The sequence below is a fragment of the Ciconia boyciana genome, chromosome 5, assembly GCF_034638445.1.
Source record: "Ciconia boyciana chromosome 5, ASM3463844v1, whole genome shotgun sequence".
NCBI lineage: Eukaryota > Metazoa > Chordata > Aves > Ciconiiformes > Ciconiidae > Ciconia > Ciconia boyciana.
The window spans coordinates 25358143-25366772 of NC_132938.1; the positions used below are offsets into that span (position 1 = coordinate 25358143).

An 8630-nucleotide genomic window follows, 5' to 3' on the forward strand; every position below is an offset into this window, starting at 1 on the left:
AAAGGAAGGAACTGCTCACTGAGAAGACATTTTGACCACAAAATGCCAGCACTGCTAGAAGCTAAAGCCCAAGCCATTTTTTGTTTCTGTAGTAATCTACGGCAGAAGCTGTCAATGCATCCATCAAGATTTACAAAGACGCACTATAGTTCTGGCCTAGCTATACAGCTGGTTAGATACCACTAAGTTCACAGTCACACACATTTTGTGCGAAGGGTTATACTGACACCTGTTTTGGTTCGACTACTCAGATGAAGAGTCAAGTAACAAACAGCTAAACAAATCCACACACGTTGGTGAATGTTTGTATTGCAGGCTAGAAGATAAATACTGAATGGTTTCTTACACTACAATGTTTCATCCTTAGTAAAGGCTTAATCTCAAGAGGTAAGAAAAGCAGAACTCAAGGACCACCTTATCCAATATATTAATCTATTTCAATGTAATTAATATCAATTTTAAAAAGAATTTAATTTCCTCCATAGCTTTAATTGCGGAAAAAGTCATAACAAACCCTAAAGAATGTTGGTACAGCATTAGATATGTAGTGCATATAGATGATATATACACATTTATATGTGTATGTTCACTTTCACATCCATATTTGTACCACTATGACAAGTTTAATAGTCTTCAACATTAGCGCACATAGTTGCATACAACCTGTAAAACAAAACTTTTTCTCTCAGCAGCAAAGCAAAATAGATTTTTCCCACAGTATTTGATAGAAATAAATCTCAAAAAAGAAAATTTAAAAAAATCTAGGGGAATTTGGTCTTGCTTAAATAAAACTGATTCTTGCTGTACTATCATATTCTCCAATATAGAGTAACCAAGACAAAAGTCATCATTCAACATGGTTACTAAAAACCAGGAAACTGCTATAGCAGTTACACAAAATAATCAAGCTTCTTGGAAGACATTTGACCATTCAATTTTATAGAAATAAGCGTAAAACATCTAAATTGCTATGTGGAAAAAAACAATACAAGGGAAACCATATGGGCTTTTCTTCCAAGAAAATATGTTTTGGCAGGGGATGAATTGCAATTTGTGTTGCACATCCCAAGCCTTATATGGGATCATCCAACTTTTGCCATAGAAGATGATGTTTCTCACACTTCTTTTCAAACTGATTTTCACATCCTTCCTTTTCCCATCTTTTGGAAGGGGCTTAGACAAGGACGTATAACAACTCAGAGTGGCATAACAGTTCTTTTTGTTTTACTAAAAGTGACAGCTAAATAGCACCAAAGAAAAATGACAACACTGGCACAGAAAAACATACACAACTTTCAGGACCTTTCCTCACATTGAGGATAAGTACCTGCATCTAACATTCTGAAAAGTCCTATCAGTTGATTCTATGATTCTTCCATTCTATTATTTTCAAGTTGAAAAGTCTTCAAGACAACACTGATTAGAAGATAGATAGGCGAATCTATGTTGAAGCAAGCAAGCAATCCAAGTTTTAATAATGAAACGTGTGAACAGCAGGATCAAGTGAATACCGAAACGCAGTAGTGAGACTCTTTTTTTCGCTTTTTAAGATCACTACAGATACTAGCCTGAAGAAAGTGTCAAACCTTTAGAAGTGCGTGGCAAGATAATCACACTTTAAGCAATCAGTTCAGCAAATACAAGCAAGTTCAGGCTTGCTCCCAGCTTCTGCTAAACCACATACTAGATTAAGATCCAAACAAACTGGTAAAAAACCCAAAACAAAACAACACTACAACAGAACTTACCATGGAGCAGAATGAAATCTGCCAGTAGTGAATTTCCTCTTCCCGTTGTACTTAACTATATACAAACTGACAAGATTAACAGGCCTAGAAAATGCCGTAGATCTTTAAAGATCTTTCCAAAAATCTACATAATGCAATCAGCATACTGACTACATGCTCAAAAAAGAAAAAAACAACAACTCTCAAATGACCTTTTTAAAGTGGTTACTTAACAAATTAGCATTTGGGTCAACTCAGCGCAAGAATAACTGATTGCAACAATTCTGACAGAACTGTTCCCCTTCCAAATGCAAGGAAGTCAGCAAGTTTAGTTCAACGTAGTGGATAATTACGAAATACCTTTAAGAACATCCTCTGTCAAAATGTTTCTTTGTTTGTTTGGGGGTTGTTTTTTTTTCTTATTTCAGAACAGTTCTCTTCCAGAGAAAAGTTCAGCCACCTTCGCTACCTTGGAGTCAAACCTCCTACTGCAAGAAATTCCAGTGGAACAACTCACAGTCAGTCTCCAGAGTAAGGAACTGCATGGCATGAATAAGCAAACTAAAGGTGGAATTGGCTGAGTACACTTCAGCAAGTTGCTGTGGCAACACTTGGGTGCTGTATCACTCACTGTGTTTTTTCTATCTAGGACACCCTCGTGGCTCTTCGACTTTCTCAAAGTGCCACTTCGAGAAAGTGCCACTCTTCATGCATTTTCTGATAAAATTTCCCGAAATATACTGGCAGCTAACAAGAAGTCTGTTCGTATCTAACTTCACAAAAACAACTCATAGAGTAAAAAAATACACAATAATAAAAAGCTGTTCCTTAGTATGCATTTACATACAGACCGTTAAAATAATTTAAACCAGAAAGAAAACAGGAGGAAAAAAAATACACGCCTTATTTTCCACCTGCCTACGAGCCATTTCTTGTCAGAGTCCAACTTTGGTATCTGGCGCTCATCTGAGACGTGCCCTGTACCAAACCATTCAGCCTCGCCCCTGAACTCGCCGGTAACTTTAAAGTCACTCTCCAGCAATGCTGTTTTCGCTGGCCGCTGCGCTGCCGGCGGGACCGGGACCTCCAGCAGCGGCCCACGGAGAAGCTCCGTGACAGCAGCGGCGCGGCCCGGCCCGGCCCGGCCCGGCCCGGGGAGCCGCCCGCACAGGCCGCCGCGCCGCGCACAGGGCAGCAGGCGGGCAGTCCTTGCCCTCCGCCTCGCAAACTCCGCACGCCGCGGAAGCTGGCTTACCTCTGGCAAAAGGCAGCGGGGGAAGGGGAGAGAGAGGGGCAGGGGGAAGGAAGAGCAGGACTTTAGATTGGTTCAGCTTTCTTTTATCTCTCCGCTCGGTCGCTCGCCTTCTTTCTTTCTTTCTCTTTCTTTCTTTCCTTCCTTCCTGCCTCCACACCCCACCCCACCCCACCCCCGCGCTGCTCCCTGGCAAGCCGCGCCCGCGGCGCGGAGCTCCCTGCCTGCCAGCCTGCCTGCCTGCCTGCCTGCCTGGCTCCCTCCTTCCTTCCCTCCCTCCCGCAAGAGGCGGCCGCACCTGGGCGCGGGCGGGCAGCGCCTGCCGCTCCGCGCCCCTCCGCGCCGCCGCTCCGCGCGTGGGCCGCCGGGGCGGGTGCTCAGGGCGTGCTCGCCGGGCAGCATATTTCTTGAGGAGTCAGGAGGAAGCCCGCTTGCAGCCGCAGGCTCCGGTTCTGGGAGTGCTTGCTGCCCCAGCGCGTCGCTTCACAGGCGCCCGTGTTCCCCTCGCAGCCTGGGGTGGGGTGGGGTGGGGGGTCGGCGGGGCTCCCTGCCTTCCTCCCTCTCTCCCTCCCTGCCTGGGAGCCGCGGGCTGCGAGCAAAGGGCTTCCCTGTGTCACCTCTTGCACCAAACGGAGCCACGCTCCGGGCGGGCGCTCCAGGTGCGAGGAAGCAGTCTTCCCTTACAGTAGCGGAACAGCTGCTGAGCGATCACTTGCTTTAAAAATAAATAAATAAATTTTAAAAAATTACTACGCTTTCAGTAATGCATGTAACTTCCCCACTTCTAGGAACTCGCCCACATCTGTGAATTACTGTCACTCAGCCGAAACTAACTTTTGTTACACAAAGTGAGACTGAAAAGTACTTTCATATATTCCATCAGTGTACATATACATCTTCCTCTTGCTGTATCAGCTCTCGTTCTTTCTAATGAAATCCAAGGACATGCCTGGAAGGCTCGCACTGTTGCAGGTGAAGTCTGAGGTCTGCCACTCTGCTGAAGCAGAAAAGAAGCAAAGATTCACTGAGAAAAAGAGGCCAGTACTTAAAGTGCTCATTTAGGAGCAAGTAAACCTGGGCTCTTTTTCCTGCTTCAAAGACTGCTTACTACATGCTAAATACAGCCTTACTAAAGAGCCTTACTAATAGTAAGGCTGTTAAAAACTGTTGGTGCCATGGTAGTAAAAGGAGGTTTCTTGAATGTAAAAAACTTTTTCACTCCAACTCCCTGTCAAAACAATCAGAAGTTTGAAGTTCAGCATTACAGAACCAACCCCACCAGTGCTGAAGCACTTCTGAAAATCCTGCTGCAAGTCCTAATTATTAGATGCCTAAATACCAGTGTACCAAAAAAATGCAGTTAATTTTACCTCCTAAACTTGCATTATGCAAGCAAATTTTGTGGCAAGAAAGGCCCACTCCAGTGCAAACTTTTGGTTTTGCCTTTTTAGATAACCTAAAGCAATTCATTATGCTCTTGCTTGACTTTTTATTAATGCTTTTGCTGAGTCTGTCTCAGTGTCATTCCCAATTATTTGCAAAGGGACCCATATATTTCCAAACCAAGTTAGTGCACAGATGTGATTTGGGTAAGTATACTACCACCCTTTTTGGTCATAGCATTTCTGGATTGTAACCTAATGACTCACAGACTCATCCGATCACAAATTTGCCTAAGATTTACAGCTTAAGCCTAGCTTCCTTTCAGAACAGTAAGAATGCCAATGAATGCTGACTTAGAAAAGGAATTTTAACCACAGTAACTTCAAATATTTGAAAGATTCCGGTCTTGTAAACAACAAAAGACCTGCCCCCTTTGTAAGGCTTGCCTTGCCATGCAAAACCCCAATTAATTAGCAGTTTATGCTGGGCTGAATTTCTTTTTCCTGCAAGTCTTAAGGTATGGTCATTGATTGGTTTCTCATGATGGTCTCTCTTCTCTATCAAGGAAGTCCCAAGTCCTTCTATAAAGTCCACCTTTCTTTCTCTTCCATGAAACCCATGTGATTTGCTCATGTAAATGGGCAGCAGCAGAGACCACAGATAATTGTCCCCCCAGTGTTTGTCTTTGAAACAGATGTCAAGAATCTCACATGGAGCTCACTAAAAGAGATTGCCTTCAGCACATTTATACTTGTGCAGCAATAGCATCTCCCCTCAGAGCATAACATGACACTGCACCCTGGCACACTGTGTCTCAAGCAGAATTATACTGCTCTGCTTTTCTGGATCACAGTGTGAAACCACAAGATCTGAGATTTTTTTTTTTTCAGGTTTGGGGTTTGTTTTTTTTGAGGGGGGAGAGGAATGGGAGAAATAAGTGTTAAATGTCTGAAACACTTACTCAGTTGTGTTTACCTATTTCTATTTGCATTCTCTCCAGAAAAATTGCAGTATATGCAAGTTCATTTTAAGCCATGTTGTGCTTTTGGGGGTTTAGGGGTTTTTCTTGTCTTTTTGTGTATGTCTAAAAGACATTATCAGTATCAGGCAAACCTATATGCTGTTTATCTCTTTGTTAGAAATAAAGTAGCATAATTTATCAGATTCTAAGAAAGCTCTCAAGTCTCTGGTTTATTTACAGCATATACTTCTCTATCAGAGCATGGAATGGCAGCTTTCTACCACTACAGCAAAAAAAAAAAATCTTACAAAAATCTAAAAGGAAATTGCACCTTACTAATTCTGATGTAATTCAGATATGACATAAGGCACAGTACTATTCTATGGCTTGTTGATACTCTTGCATTTTGAAAATCTGCTGACAGGCTTGAAAACTGCAGAGATTTTATTATCTGATAATTTCCTCTTCCACTGAGTTTCTGTATCGCTATCAGGAAAAAATGTTAGGTAGGTAATGTTTTTCTTAGGTGAAGATAAAATTTCAGTTTAGAAATTAATTATAAAAAAAACTTGCAAGACTTTTGCTATATCCTCTGAAAGACATTAGGGACTTTTGTATCCTAAAATACATTTGACCATACAAGAAGGTCATGCATAGTGAACATGCTAAGATTGCCTTCCAGCTCAGATTTATGGTTACAAAACCTTTAAATAACCTTGTTTTCCAGTAACTGATATTGGCCAAATTGTTTTTAATATTATCAGTCCATAAGAATAACCATGTAAGTCTGTGTTTAACTGAAGATGGAATAACATCATCTAAACTGTACAGGAACTGATCCTTAGAATATGAGTCTACCCCAGTTTTCCACACTCTATCTGTGTGGTTTGTCATAAGTCAAAGCAGATGTTTGCCACATTTTTTATTGTTCATTAAGCTAGTAATGTAACTGATTCAAACTAGTCAGCCATTTTCCAGTTTTCAAATATTGTAATTTTTGGATGTGTGTATCTTTAAAACTGTGGATCAGTTCTACTTGCTGCATATTTATTGTATTTAAGAATTCTGAAACTAGCTGTACAAACAGCAAATTGATAAGATAAACTAGGGGAAACAACTGCTACTCCTTCCTTTATGGATGGCCTACAAGTAGCTCTGATATCATACACAAAGTTTGTCAGCTATCTAAACATACACAGAAGAACTGAGTTTATTTGTGACTTTTAATGAGATTATTCCTCTCTCTGCTGTAAAAATAGCACACACTCCCATTGAACACAGTCCAAGCTAGGTAGCAAGGTCAAAGTTCTAAACTTGGTCTTCTGCAATCTTTTCAGCATCATTTGCTCCTCTTTAAAGCAGAGGTAATAAAATTCATCCACCAGTCTCCTCGAGGTGTTGAGAGGGTTAATTGTATTTAGGTTTTGGAGCTTATGAAGCATGATAAGAAATGAAATGTTAGCTACATTGCAAACAACCAGCAGGTTGAATATCTAAGCCTTTTATGATTTGAGCTTCACTACTATTGTTATAGTATAGCATCGATATTATTGCTAATAAAATATCAGGAAAACTAACTTTGGAAATTAAATCATGCATTACAATTTTCACAAGCAGAGTTTTAGCATGAGGTAACATTTCACTCAGGGTAAGAAAAAAATGCTGCAAAGCTTCAGAAAAATGATAGGACTGTAGTTCAGAATAAGCACAAGAGATGAGATATCTAGGTTCAGTTTTTGAATTTGCTATCCACTGTTTATGTGACCTTGGGATTCCTCTCAGCCAGTTATTCAGTGCGTTATAACTCAGTTACTTTTGTATGTCTCACCAGACACCAACCTACATCTTTATTCAGGCCTGTAAGCCCGTTTGACCCATACTCCATATTTTAATGTAATTGTATAATAGTCAATCTGATTTCCAAGAAGCATCGCAAGATAGTTCCCTGTACCATATGATGGATTTGTATTTTTAGACTATCACTTTATAAACTAGTTAATGTTCTTCTTTACAGGTATGACAACACGATTGTGGCTTTTGCCATTTTACTTCCTTTAATGGCTATATGTTTGACCTTAATGCAGTCTCTGCTTTCTTAAAACTACTGATGGACTCATCAAGTAGTCCCTTTAAGCTATTTTAATATTGATATATGACTTTTGAAACAAATGACATAAAGCTGATGTAACAGGGTGATATACTGTTTACTGATTACTTTTACAGTATACTGATTTTTTTTTCTTTCCCTTACCAATTCTGGTGACAGTTAAGTCAGAATAAATTTTCTGGCTTATGTATTGTATATTGCACTCAACTGCACATGCAAAATCCTCTAAAGGCAAGAAGTTATTCAGATTAACTGAAACACTCTTTCTGAGAATAAAAACACTTATAAACCAATAGTTTGCTCTAAAAGCACCCCTTGTATAGTGGTGATGGGTGAGTCAGAAACATTGAACGTCACCTCACCCTCAATGGGAGTCTGCAAAGATGGCAATTCAGAATACATCCCTTGGACAATGTGAGGTTTCTGGACGTTAAGGAGGGTCTAGCTACTGCCTTCTGCCGAAGCACACAATACCGTACTTCCCTGGACTAACCCGCTCCATGTCCTGTCTTGAGCCAGCACCCAAACCTGTTGATAGAGCTCTATGGGCTGGTGATCCCCCACTTTCGTATACATTGATATGTATTTCAATCTGCAGACAACCTGAGAATTTTGTCTGCAGTACTGCTTCATCTGAATTCATTACTTATGGGGAAGTAAAAGCATGTCCTATGTATAAAATTCACCTGAGTTCACAAGCCTAAAAATGAAACCAGCAAATTTATTCTAGCAAGGCAGGGGGTTAAGCTCTTGCTTCAAATGAAAGGCATCTTAACCATGAAAAAAAACAAATTTAAAAAATACCTGGCATCAGTCTCTCATTCTAGCTGCTGCTTAGGGTTTCTCCAAGAAATCTGTCACTAGAAAAGCTAGAGGGGTGGCTTCAATACTTTATTTTCAGAGTATCTGTGTTCAGTGTGGGACCTTAACCCAGCACTTCTGTCTCTCATTTATATTTAAAGGTTTTCAAGTTGCTTTTGAATACAAATGCAGCTTCAAAGCATGGGGTAGGTTCCTTTTTATTTCTTTGCTATTGCTCTCATTTAGGGGACCTAGTTACCTTGGCATAACTTCCCGTCATCTTTGAGAAGTCTAACTGAGCATTCTTAAACTTACTTGAAAATAAATCCTTCTGAGGAACTTTCCTGCACATCAAAGTGCTAAATTTTTTCCCATATTCATCTTTTGCACAGTTCATTG

General features: G+C 40.5%; 1 protein-coding gene across 8 annotated transcripts in view; it reads right to left on the reverse strand.

Moving 5' to 3' along the window:
• ARAP2 (ArfGAP with RhoGAP domain, ankyrin repeat and PH domain 2) overlaps positions 1 to 3353 on the reverse strand; it is a 141263-nt gene extending 137910 nt beyond the window's left edge. For 5 of the 8 annotated variants that reach the window (XR_012042536.1, XM_072861830.1, XM_072861824.1 and 2 more), the window contains exon 1: positions 2983 to 3124. The gene's annotated coding sequence lies outside the window, so the exon portion shown is untranslated. Of the gene's footprint in view, positions 1 to 1748; positions 1804 to 2982; positions 3125 to 3277 lie in introns of those variants that run through there. The other 3 variants (XM_072861828.1, XM_072861826.1, XM_072861829.1) reach the window with 2 other exon arrangements.
• Between the last annotated feature and the right edge of the window lie 5277 nt (positions 3354 to 8630).